Below are 14,330 nucleotides of genomic sequence, written 5' to 3' on the forward strand. Positions count from 1 at the left end.
AGACATCTAAGCAAAGAAAATGACTTTTTTTTTTTTAAGTTACTTGGGACTTAAAAAAGATTTCATATGTGTACAAAATATCACTCAATAAGAGCAAAAGCTTTAGATGTTCTGCTGTTTCTGTCATTGCTTTCCGCTCTCCACTGAGCTTACTTTCTTGTGTCTCTTACACAAAGAGGGCAAACAGTAGTCCCCGTTAAGGTCACACAAGGAAGCCCAACAATTCTGTTTTCAATTCATATCACAACAGTGGAGTTTTGGTCTTCAAATTTTTACAAATTATTTTTTTAAGGTGATTTTTATTTACTGCTTCTAATATGATTTGTATGTGAAGTTTTGTGATTTGTTTGAAAAAGATTTACTTTGATCTTTTCTGCATCACCTAATAACTATTTAACACTAATATGGATATATACATTAAAAAACATGGATGCAAATAACTACCTCAGAATGATGGTTTGAAATGATTTGAATTGTGCTTTGAATTCTGCTGCATGCTGTGAGAAATGGTTTTGACAGATTTATTTTTTTATTTAATTTGAGAAACCAGACTTCCATGAAATGAAGCCAATACCCATGAGAAAGATTCTGTCTTTCTCTGCTACTTCTGGGACATTTTGGTCCTGTTCTATAAGAAAACATGCAATATAAATTTGTATCTAGTAGATGTTACCCAGGAAATGCAAATATTTGCTTTGGTAAATACTTTAGGATACAAAAAGTTTTGAGACATATCAACATCTGGCACTGGAGAAGAAGGCAAAGTGAGTCAGAAATTACATTTCTGGTTGTCAGGAACTTTCATAGGAAGTAAAGTAATGCAGAACTGGAAGGATATGTTCTTTTTTCCATTCAAATCTGAATATTTTTTCTAAGTTTAATGATCAAAGAGATAAGGAAAAGTATCTTTCTGAAAATAATCTTGTTCAAGCTTGAGAAATATTTAGAAACTATACCCTTCCCATTCAATTTCTCAATTTTTTTAAGTCATTTAAGACATAATTTTTGTGACAATTGCATCTAGATGAGGGTGGAGTCACTCATTTGAATCACCTTTTGAAAATAAAAGTGGGTAGAATACTGGAGTCCTTTGAGCATAATCAGAAAGGATGTGCTGTCATTTTCGAAAGCTCCTCCTTAAATGAATATGCCTCATCTGCAAACAGTGTTGCTCACTGGCTCAGCTCTGGCCAGCGGTGGGTCGCTTTTGGAGCTGGCTGAAACTGGCTCTGATCTAATATTGGACAGCTGCCAGTCTCTTCTCACAGAGGCCACCCCTTCAGCTTCCCTGCCACGTAAACCCAAAACAACATCCCCAGGTCCTTTTCTGCCAGAGAACTTGCCTGAACAGCCACACTTTCCTGAACCTATATCACTGCACTGGATTGTTATGACCCAATGTTGTGGTCTAACCCGGCCGGCAGCTAAACACCACACAGCCGTTCGCTCACCCTCCCCCCTCCCTCTCTGGGATGGGGGAGAGAAACGGGAAAGTGAAGCCTGTGAGTTGAGATAAAGACAGTTTATTAAGACAGGAATATAATAATAACAATAATAATAGTAATAATAATGATAATAGTATTACTAATAATAATGTGTAAGAAAACAAGTGATGCACAATGCAATTGCTCACCACCCGCTGACCGATGCCCAGCCTATCCCCGAGCAGCCGGCCCCCCACCCCGGCCAGCCACCCCTATATATTGTTTAGCATGACGTCAGATGGTATGGAATACCCCTTTGGCCAGTTTGGGTCAGCTGTCCTGGGTCTGTCCCCTCCCAGCTCCTGCTGCACCCCTAGCGTGCTTGCTGGCAGGACAGAGCGAGAAGCCGAAAAGTCCTTGGCCTGGTGTAAACACTGCTCTGCAACAATTAAAACATCAGCATGTTATCAGCGCTCTTCTCATCCTAATCCAAAACATAGCACCCTACCAGCTACTAGGAGGAAAATTAACTCTGTCCTTACTGAAACCAGGACACCTAAGTGCAGTATGTGACATTTAGCCTTGTTGAATGTCCTGTGATGATGTGGCCCGTTAATACAGTTTATCCAGATCCTTCTGCAGAGACTTCCTACCCTCAAGCAGATCAACACACCTGCACAACTTGGTGTTGTCTGTAAACTAACTAGGGGTGCACTCAATCCCTTCATCAAGATAGTTGATAAAAATGTTAAACAAAGCTGTCAACAGTACTAAGCCCTGGGGAACACCACCTGAGACCAGCTGCCAAATGGATTTATCTCTGTTCACAATGTCCCTTTGGGCCCAGCTATTGAGGCATTTTTTTTTACCCAGTGAGCAGTACATCTGTACAAGCCATGAGCAGCCAGTTTCTCCAGGAGAAGACTGTGGGAAGTAATAGCAAATGCTTTGCTAGAGTCCAAATAAATGACATCCACAGCCTTTCCATCATCTACAAGCATGTCATCTTATCACAAGGACATCAGGTTAGTCAAGCAGGACATGCCTTTCATAAACCTGTGCTGACTGGGTCTGGTCACCTGATTGTTCTGTACATGCCATGTGACAGCATTCAAGATGATCTACTCCATGACCTTCCCTGGCACCAAGGTCAGACTGACAAGCCTGTAATTCCCCAGACCCTTCTTCCTGCCTTTCTTGCAGATGGGTATCACTTTTGCCAACCTCCAGTCAATTGGGACCTCCCTGGTTAGCCAAGACTGCTGACAAATTATTGAAAGTGGCTTGACAAACACTTACACCAGCTCCTTCAGTAATACTGTTGGGTGCATCCCGTCCAGACCCATAGATCTCTGTGTGTCTAAATGGTGTAGTAGGTCACTACTTCCCTTTGCATTTAGAGGGATTCACTGTGCTACATCGTTCTTCCAGTTCAGCAGGCTGGATACACTTTATTCTTACTAATAAAGACTGAGGCCTGTGATATCATAAACATGAGACCGTGCTAAAAATTACATTTTCCATTGCTTGTTTCCCATGCTACATGCATTTGTGTAGAAGCATTTAAGCTGGGCCCCTACTGAAACTGACTTACTGGCTGGCATTCTTTTGTGCTGAAAATCACAATTTCTTTTTATTTATTTATTTATTTATTTTGCTTGATACTACTGCTTAAAATCATTACTCTTAGGAATACTGACCAAGAGTGTGGGTTCATATGATGGCTACCCAGTGAGGTAGTCCTGGTGCCCTATTGCAAACTTTCTTTCCATTTTAAACATTCTCTACTGTCTGCACTGTCTCTAATGCTCATCAGTAACGTAATGTTACAGATTTTCTGTTATCTCCATAGCTTATTAAAGGACTAAACATGCAACAAGGCAGAAAAAAAATGGAGTAGCTGTACGGGAATGTGAAGATAAGAGAGAAGGCAGAATTGGATATTTTTTTCAGTTACACTAAACCAGGTCAACTATCTTGTCAAACCTCACATTTAAACATATAAATCACTTCCTGGACAACTGTACAGTAAATTATTGATTGTGAATGTTTCCCAATACCACAAGATTTGTATACTGTCAGACCCCAGCAAAATCGTCATGATGGCTAGTGACAAATGAAACATACTGATGTGGTTTTGTTTTTGTTGAGTGGGACAAATGGAGAAATATAAGTACTTACACATGTAGAAACAGCTTTTACAATGATTTATTATCCTGATTAACCTGATATCATCTTCATTAAAATCGATCTAACAGAAGTAATGTGCTAATGTGCTAATCATGTGTAATGTTAATAGAATTTAGTGCTAGATTAATAAATTGCAAGTCTTCATATGAAACTGCTCCAGATCTGTGTTTACTGGCAAAATAAAATAAGAATAATATTGGATACTAATTGCAAGCCTGTTTGTAACTATCAGACTAAATTACTCTGACTTTTTAGGGCATAACTACCTGTATATTATCTTGTAACACCAGATTTATTTATTTATTACTTATTTACCAGATAAATTAACTTCTTCAATACTCTGATCCAAATCTTCAGAATCTATTCAATATTTATAATGAATGCTAAATAATTTGAATGAAGTGACAGTTTTTCATGCTATTGGCTTGCTTTTGGCATTACAGAATGTGTTTGGCTGTTTTTCACATATCTGATATGTTACCGTATATTCCCTTATCTTTTAGTCAGCTTGGCTGGACAGAAAAAAAATATATATATATATAGTCATATTAATAATGACAATGCAGAAGCGTGTGGTATGAAAAGAAGTCATAAAAACAGCCTGGAGAGTAGTTTGACCTCCAATTCTGTTTCTCCCAAAGATAACTAGGTAACCAGTAATTATGTAGCTCTTTCTTTATGATATCATAATAAATTTTTTTAATGTTTGTTTCACCTTCAGCAACTGAACTTTTTCTCTTCTAACTAAGCTTAGCTTTCATATCTTTTTTTTTCCTTTTTTTTATACTTTAAATTTCTGTTGAGAGCTTCTCTACTTGTACACAGTGAAATGTGTTTTCTTGCTGTGTGTAAGAGAAAATGATGTGATTTTTGACTCCACTTGCCATGTGCCATGGAAAATGTAAATATTAATCTGAAGCATGAAATATCCATTTGTCTCTTCTATATGACTAACTTGACTTTCTGTGTATAGGTGATTTTATATTTAAATCTTGTTTGATTTTATAGAATAAAGGAACTTTTACATTCAGTTCATTTGTAGGGCAGAAGATTAAGGAAATTTTCAAGGTGGATCAAGGAAGACCTTCTGAAGAGCAAAAGGTTAACTCTATTTCCACTAAAGTGCTCTCCAAACAATTACTTTCAATTTTAGAGAGAAGCAGGTGGCATGCTTTATTTTTCAGCCTGCAGAAATAAATTAAGAAGGTCAGATTTGAAAAGTTCACAATAATACTGAATATATTAACACCTACAAAAGCATCACTGTGATTAACCAATGAACGCTATAATAATTACACTGATAAAGAAGTCAAAAATTAACATAAAACTCATACTTTTTTTTTCCACAAGTTCCTGTTCTTTAACACTTTTTTAAAGTTTCCTGTTAACTTTTTTTACCTTTAACATTAACTTCGCTGGAGAACAATATAAGACGGGAATTGTAGATCCATTCCTAATTTGTACTTGCAATATCTCTTTGACAGGCACTATTGCACATGACACATTTACTTTTCAAGAAAGAAGCCAGGTTCCATGACATTATGTTTTATCTATTAATTTTGAATATACGCCTGATAACTGAGCAGAATACTTCAAATTGTTTTTAAAGAATACTGGAAATACAGGTACTATACATTGGGACATACAGTTTCTCATAGATTTCTTGGGAGAAAAAAAAATCAAGACAGCAAACGGTCCTGGTTTTATGTATAGACAGGGTCACAGCTGTATAATTATCTGCTAGTATTATAACTACGTAGTATTCTTACCTGATAACTCTAAGTCTCCATTTAGAAGAAACTAGTCAGACAAATTTCATGCCAAGGCTCAACATTTATTTAAGCATATACAATTCAAAATAAGAAACAGTACTTTCATTATTGGTGAGACTACAAAGCAGAGAAGACATTGTTATGGCCTATCTCAGGCAAAGTTTTTAATAGAGTAAAAAATATCTGGAGTAGAACGTTTACAGTCTAAACTGTGAGACTGCTGAAAATTATCAGTCTGCATATTTCAGAATTGCTCTCTCGCCTCCCTCCTCCCTCCCCCCCGCCTCTTTTTTTTTTCCTGTAAAGATATGTCCTTTGCATCTATTATAAAATACGTTCCTTTGATAACATGAATTGGAAAATCATTGGCCTGATTTTAGTCAACATTTCATTTTGTTTTGGAGAACCCTAAAGATCAAATGCTTGGAAGATGCTGATGTCTCAAAGTTTACACCTTAAAGTTGCTACTTTGTCTGTTTTGCATTGTGAAGTTGTTCACCTTCTTTCCTGAAAACACATGAATCCTGTTTAGGACTATGCAGATCAAAGTAATCTACTATTTAATGTCAATGGACTCTGATCAAGAGCCAATAAAGAATTTAGGTATCTAAGGCAGGGCTTCAGGTGTATTTTAAGTACCTGAATCCAAAAATATAATTTTGAAAAACCTTTCACAGCTACCACATGGATATGCCCTACTTTTAATTTCAGCTTTTTATGTCCTTTGAACTGTAACTCTGCACTTATGTAAAAGTGTTTGTCCTGGTTTCAACTGGAATAGAGTTAACTTTCCTCCTATAAGCTTGTATGATGCTGTGTTTTGGATTTAGGATGAGAACAATGCTGATAACCCACTGATGTTTAAGTTGTTGCAGAGCAGTGCTTACACAGAGCTAAGGACTTTTCAGCTTCTCATGCTGCTCTTCCAGTAAGGAGGCTGGAGGTGCACAAGAAGCTGGGAGGGGACAGACCCAGGACAGCTGACCCAAACTGGCCAAAGGGATATTCCATACCACATGGCATCATGCTGAACAATAAATATAAGATGGTTGGGAGGGGGGCATTGTGCATTGGATGGGATGTGAATTGGTCGGCAGCTGGTGAGCAATTGTGCTGTTCATTACTTGCTTTGTGTATTCAATTATTGTTTATTATTATTATTATTATTATTATTATTATTATTATTATTATTATTATGCCCTGCAGAGAGGGACCTGGGGGTTTTGGTTGATAGCAAGCTGAATGTGAGCCAGCAGTGTGCCCTGGCAGCCAAGAGGGCCAACAGTATCCTGGGGTGTATCAAGCACGGCATTGCTAGTTGGTCGAGGGAAGTGATTGTCCCGCTCTACTCTGTGCTGGTGCGGCCTCACCTCGAGTACTGTGTGCAGTTCTGGGCACCACAGTACAAAAAGGATGTGAAACTACTGGAGCGTGTCCAGAGAAAGGCTACTAAGATGGTGAAGGACCTAGAGGGGAAGACGTCTGAGGAGTGGCTGAGGTCACTTGGCCTGCTCAGCATGGAAAAGTGGAGACTGAGGTGAGACCTCATCGGGGTCTACAGCTTCCTCATGAAGGGGAGTGGAGAGGCAGGCGCCAATCTCTTCTCTCTGGTGACCAGTGATAAGACCCAAGGGAATGGTGTCAAGCTGCAACACGGGAGGTTCAGGCTGGATATCAGGAAGAGGTTCTTCACCGAGAGGGTGGTCGCACACTGGAACAGGCTCCCCATGGACACCCCATGGCACTAAGCCTGTCGGAGTTTAAGAAGTGTTTGGACTGTGCACTTAGTTATATATTCTAAATTTTGGGGTAGAACTGTGTGGAGCCAGGAGTTGGACTCAATGATCCTTGTGGATCCCTTCCAACTTCGGAAATTCTATGATTCTACAATTATTATTATTTTATTCTCCATTCCTTTTCTGTCCTGTTAGACTGTCCTTATCTCAACCCATAAGCTTTTACCTTTTTTTTTTCCTTTTTTTTTTTGATTCTCTCCTCAATCCCACTTGTAGGGTCAGGGGGAGGGGGCGTCAGCGAACAACTGTGTGGTGCTTAGCTGCCTACTGGGTTAAAATACAACAGTGCTTCAGCCTGTTTTACATATCTTTCTTTATAAGTAAAGTATAAATAAATACAAGTCAATTCATAGAGTTGTCATTTCAACACTATCAAATAATTTAGCAGTGCAGTCATAGTTCTCACTTCCTGGGCAGCATAAACGTCGAAACGTTCATTCCTTAGCTTTGCTTTGTAGTAATGAAATTGCCTGGAAGGAAAATCCATGTTTAGCCCTGGGTATAGTTCACTTTAGACCCTCACCAGTAAGGGAGGATTGATGAAGACACGTTACCTGAAGAGGTCTCATTCCTTCTGTTCTTCACATTCTCCCAAAACATTCCTCTGACCTATTCATTACCTCACACACCCAACCTCACAGTATTAAAAACAAACAAACAAACAAACAAATAAACATCTATATATATATATAAAATAAATAAAGTAGACTACAATGTTAGCCCTAGCATAATTTCAAACACTAAACTACATCAAAAACAACTGCACCAAAAGGCCCAGACATAACACAGGGACCAGAAAATTTCAGATTAGATCATGCAGTGAAGACACAGTCTGCTTTAAAATGTCTGTCTTTACACAATGTAAATAAAAATTGTTTTGTATTACTTTGCCTTGGGACAAGAGATGATTATCTCGGGCAGATGCATCTGATATGGACAATATAGTCATGGGCTATATAAATATTACATACATAATATATTCTGGTACAGTTTGGGCTCCAACTGCTCGGGCTTCAACTGCCAGACAATGATGCCTGGGCATGAGGAAGGATATAATTTGGTCCTGGGAACATTTCCAATAGGCAGCCTTGTTCTTTGGGAGAAAGGAGCTTTACACTTGCACAGAATTTATAGGGTGCTACTTAACCTCAAAACTAAAGGATGGCCACTAGCCAGCTAAACTTAGTTGCACAAACATAGTGTAAGTGACTAAATATCTAGTCCAGATTCCAAAATACTTCATATTATTCTTAACAGAGTAACTTAGTCAGAGATACCCGACTCCAAATGAAGTTCATCAGCCATGTGACACTATGAATTAAAGAGTGAGTATGAAAAAGCACATTGAACATTATTCAAAAAAAAAAAAAGAGTGGTTACATGGAGGTGCATTTCAGTCATTTTGATTAATTTTTTCTATTAGGTCAAGGAGACTTGGATTTTAATTCTAAGCAAAGCTGAAATTATATTCTATGCAATTCTTGTTCCAATGTGCATTTCTATGTCAGGCATGACATGCTATATGAAACTACGAAACAAATTCAGAATAATGGATTCTGATAAAAGAATCTAAGAAACTGAAGTTATTTGCTTCATTACATTATTTTGAGAAACTTAAGTCATTGCTGTATTGTTGCCCTACTGTCCTGTTAACATTATATGACAATAAATAGCTGGCTAAGATGTATCATCATTATGTATAACAGAATTCAGGTTACCTTTGATTGACCTTCCTATAAAGAAGGTCTTAATAAAACAATTTCCTAATTGTTTCCTAAGCTTCCTAATAAAACAATTTCATTTAACAAAATAAGCAGCAAATAACCATGGGTTTAGAGCAATGAAGGTTTAATTCTTTTATTATTCTTTCTTTCTTTCACACTAAAATGCTATGTTATTCAAGGCTGCACACCAGCTTTGGCTGAACGTAAAGATGTTTATTAATTGGCCCACACAGGACTTCTTTGCTGGAGTGTTACTAAATTTAATCTCAAGTTCTGCAAGAACTTCCGCATATGCTTATTTTTAGGTCCATTTCCATGCTATCTGAATGAAATATGATGCTCTATTGAGGCTAATTAGTTCAAAACAAAACCCCTGTTAATCTTGGGGTGTTTTTGGTATTTAAACTAGCCTTGTCTGAAGTACAGGACTATAACCATGTGGCCCTCATTTGTTCCATGTAGACATAACCTTCACACACTGTGAATAGAAGGAGGAATCTGGTAGAGCATAGTGAGACAAGTCTTGAAAACTTATGAATGTTCCCAATTCTTATTGGTACACTTGAGGATGTGCAAGTTTTATACAGGGTGAGGACTTTAAATAATAAACACTCTGTATTATATGGGCTTTGGTTTGTTATGTAAAGAATCATTTAAGCTTGAAAACAATCAAACAAACAAACAAAAACGTAGAAACTAGGTCTTCCTTTGTGTTAGTGATATCCATATGAGTACTAAAATAAAAGAGCCTTAAAAACAAGCCATGTGGCTTCTGGATTATAAATGGAGTAGCAATAGCATGATTTTGTAGCATATGTAGGATACCGACAGTTCCTTAGGGGAAAAAATAGTCCATGAACATGAAAAAAATAGTATGTTTCTTTTTAATTTTTAAGTTCAACTGACCCTCATGATATTTCTGAACGTAAAGTTTGTCAGCTTCCACACTTTTAATAATTTCTTCTTTCATAAATATCTAGTATATTTGGTAGGACTGGAAATATTATAGAGATACCAAAGGCAGGTTGTTTTATTTTAACATGCATTGGGTGACTGTGGCAAAGATTTTGTAGCAGAAGATGGCTGCAGGGTAGCCTCTGTGAGAAGAGGCCAGGGTTGCTATGTGCCAGACAAAGCTGGTTCCAGCTCGCTCCCACTGCAGGGCATGGCTAGGTCCAGCAGCCAAGAAGGTAGCACATTGGGGAATCACATTTAAGAAAGGGCAAAAATTCCACATAACAGAGTGAAGAGTAAGGAAAACAACAACAACAACAACAAACTGTGAGAAACAGCCCCTTGTGCACCAAAGTCAGAGAAGAAGGAGGGGATAAGGTTATCCAGGAACTAAAACAGATTCCCCTGCAGCCTATGAAGACGCCACCCTGGAGCAGAAAGTGCCTTATGGTCCATAAAAAAGGATAATAGTAAAATGCATACCCACACTGTAGCCCATGTAGAAACCCACACAGGAGCAGGTGAATATTTCCTGAAGGTGTTCCTGAAGGTGGAGAGCCCACACTGGAGAAGGTCCTCCATAGTGAATACAGGAGTTGTAGGATCATAGAATGGCTTTGGTTGGAAGAGACCTTCAAGACCATCTAGTTCCAACCTCACTGCCATGGACAGGGATACCTTCCATTAGACCAGGTTGCCCTAAGCCCCATCCAACCTGGCCTTAAACACTTCCAGAGACGGGGCACCTACAACTCCTCTAGGCAACCTGTTCCAGTGAAGGAACCCTCACCACACTCACAGTAAAGAATTTCTTCTGAATATCTAATCTATGTTATTCCCTCTTTTAGTTAAAAGCTATTCCTCCTTGCCCTGTCAATACACTCCCTGAGAAAAAGTCCCTCTCCTGCTTTCTAGGCCCCCGTTAGTTACTGGAAGACTGCTATAAGGTCTCCCTGGAGCCTTCTCTTCTCCAGGCTGAACTACCCCAACTCCCTCAGCCTGTCTTCATAGGGAAGGTGCTCCAGCCTTCTGATCATGTCTGTGGTCCTCCTCTGGACTCATTCTAACAGGTTCATGCCCTTGTACTGGGGTCCCCAGAGATGAACACAGTACTGTAGGAGGGGTCTCACAAGAGCAGAGTAGTGAGGGAGAATCGCTTCCCTCGACTTGCTGGCCAAAATTCTTTTGGTGCAGCCCAGGATATGGTTGGCTTTCTGGGCTGCAAGTACACATTGCTGGCTCATGTTGAGCTTCTCATCCACCAACACCCCCAAGTCCTTCTCACCAGGGCTGCTTTCAATCCATTCTCCACCCTGCCTGTATTTATGCTTGGAATTACCCTGGCTCAGGTGCAGGACCTTGCACTTGGCCTTGTTGAACTTCATGACGTTTGCACAGACCCACCTCTTAAGCCTGTCCAGATCTCTCTGGATGGCATCCCTTCCCTCCAGCATGTTGACCACACCACACAGCTTAGTGTCATCAGCAAACTTGCTGAGGGTGCACTCAATCCCACTGTTCATATTGCCAGTAAAGACGTTAAACAGCACCAGTCCCAACACCAACCTTTTAGGAACACCACTCATCACTGATCTCCACTTAGACACAGAGCCATTGACTTCAACTCTTTGAGTGTGACCATCCAAGCAATTCCTAACCCATAAAATGGCCCATCCGTCAAATCCACGTCTTGCTGAATTAGAAACAGGGATATCACGTGAGACAGTGTCTAATCACCAGCGTGTGTTCTCCTGGGGGACTTCAACTTCCCGGACATACAATACATTTTGTGACAGCTGAAAGCACTGATTTGAGGTGTGATGTCCCATGTTTATTTCTAGAATTGGTGCTGTCATGTTCTAAAGTGTTTCTGTGAAGGAAAGGATGGGGAAAATGATTATATGAAAGAAGAGGATTTTGAGTGATAAAAATTCAAAGAAATTAGAAAATATAGACTTAAACTGTTTAGAAGAAATGATTAAGGAAGTAAGTTTAAAAAGTCAAAATTATACTATCCAAGAATAAAGAACCACTATTCAGTCTTTTGTTGCTACCTTTAAGTGAAGTTTTCTAGTTGATTAAAACTCAAGGTCATATATAGAGCAAACCCTAGTAGCGTTGTACAATATTGTTTCCTGACTATGTTTTGACATGACTACACAGTGACTTTGTCCTTTTTTTTTTTTTTTTTTCCTTCTCTCCCTGCATTGTCCTAATTTTCCAAGAAAGGAAGCCCAAAGTTAGAGGCCAGTTGAGAGCTTTGAAATACCCCAGCAGACAGCTGGAGAAAGCAAAATTTGGTTCTTGTCAGTTAAAAGCAAACAAAAATAGATCAAAAGTTTTAGCTTATTTTGAACTCTGTAAAAATTAGCTTTATGCAAAAATTACATTGTTGTTTATTAAATAAGCCATAAACTATGACCAGTGTAATTGGTTAAATTTCATAGTAATGTTTACGCTATTATAGTCATTTCTTGCTTATGAGAAGCAATTATTGACAGGAAGCTCAGTAAATAAAGGACGGTACATAGAACATATTTGCCTAGAGACTGCTGATGACTTTTCACTCATGAATGGCTGAAAGTGAAACAATGAAAGAGCAAAAAACTGACACCAAAATAATGTAAACATACTGAAAACTACAAGAAAGGTCACACTAAACCTAATTTTTAAGTGATGGTACTACAGACAATAAGAGAGTATTGGCACTGGCTGTTTTTAAATGCTTGTATTACAGTAGTTCCCAGAAGTTCCCAAAGAGATAGAAAGCTGTAATGCATTAGGCACTCCCCATGCTTCTGGAGTTCAGAGCTTCATTTCTAAAGTGTGTATGTTGTAAATAAAGAGTACAGAGAAAAAGTGGGGGAAAAAGGTAACGTAAATATACCTGAGCTAGAGATGTTCTGAGTATTACCAAATGGTTTGTCACCAAACCTCTCACATGCCATCTGTGGATTAAAAAAAACAACGAAACAAACAAACAAACACACAAACATGGAAGTAAGAACTGTGACCTGTGGGCAATCCCCTTCGGGGGAGAGGAAAGAAGAAGAGTGGCAGAACTAACCCCAACCTCTTATGCCACCTGTTACATAATGATTCCCTGAGTTGAGACTGCTTTTTTTTGTTACTGATAAGCAAAGGAGATTTTTCCTCTAAAACTTTTTCTGGTAAAGATTGAGGAAGATTCTTCTAAACAGCTGTATTATTTTGGGACTGATATATATATATATATATTGTGCGTGTCAGAATCATGCTTTGGACTTACTTCCCAACCTTCAGACATACCAATGTGTAACACAAACAATCATGTGACTAAAACCTATGTTAAGGTATGTCACATTTTATTTTCCCTATTAATGATGTTCTCTAAGTACTCTCAGGCATATTAAGTAAGAAATACAAAATCAAATGCTACTAAAACCACTTATATAGATACACAGAAGTTGTATGTGAAATCTGGAATAGTGTTCCTGCAGCATTTCATGTCAGATAGATGACAGCATAATGCTGAGATCAATAGTGTGGGCTATTTTCCCTAGTCAGGGAAAGGACTACTGTCCTTGTGATCATAGCAATCAAATGCATCTGTTCATCACGCTCATGCTGAAAGTAAATGTATCTTCAATATGACTTGAAATAGTTGTATTTGAGATGACTAGAGTGGTCAGACTCGTGAAATATTTTGCAATTTTATATACCACAATTATAGAGAAATTCCTATATCATCACTCACATTACAGAAAAAATGTTGCTTTGAGTTTCTTCTCAAATTCATAATAAAATGACTATTCAGAATCAAAAGGGGATATATGGTTGCTTAAGTTTAGTTGCAAGGTTTCTAGTTCTAAACACGTTGTTGTGGTTTAACCTGGCCAACAGCTCAGCACCACACAACTGTTCACTGACACCTGCCTCCCCCACCCAAGTGGAATGGGGAAGAGAATCAGAAAAAGAAGTAAAAGCTTGTGGATTGAGATTAAGACAATTTGATAGGATGGAAAAGAAAGAGAAATAATAATAATAACAATAACATTAATATTGTTATTAATGTTATTCGTATTATATTAATATTATTTTATTGTTATTACTATTATACCAATAATGATGGTATTAATATTGATAATGATATTAATCTTTATATTAATCTTGATATTGACCTTAATCTTAATCTTAATATTAATGATAATGGTGGTGATAGGAGGAGGAGGAGGAGGAGGAGGAGGAGGAGGAGGAGGAGGAGGAGGAGGAGGAGGAGGAGGAGGAGGAGGAAGAGTAATAATGTGTAGAAAGCAAGTGATGCACAATGCAATTGCTCACCACACGCTGACCAAGGCCCAGTCTGTCACCGAGTAGCGATCGTCCTCCTTGGGACCAGCCACCCCATATTAATTGTTCAGCATGACTCCATATGGAATGGGATATCCCTTTGGCCAGTTTGGGCCAGCTGTCCTGGTTCTGTCTCCTCCC

The sequence above is a fragment of the Anser anser genome (genome assembly GCF_964211835.1).
Source record: "Anser anser genome assembly, chromosome: 1".
In the NCBI taxonomy this organism is placed as follows: Eukaryota; Metazoa; Chordata; class Aves; order Anseriformes; family Anatidae; genus Anser; species Anser anser.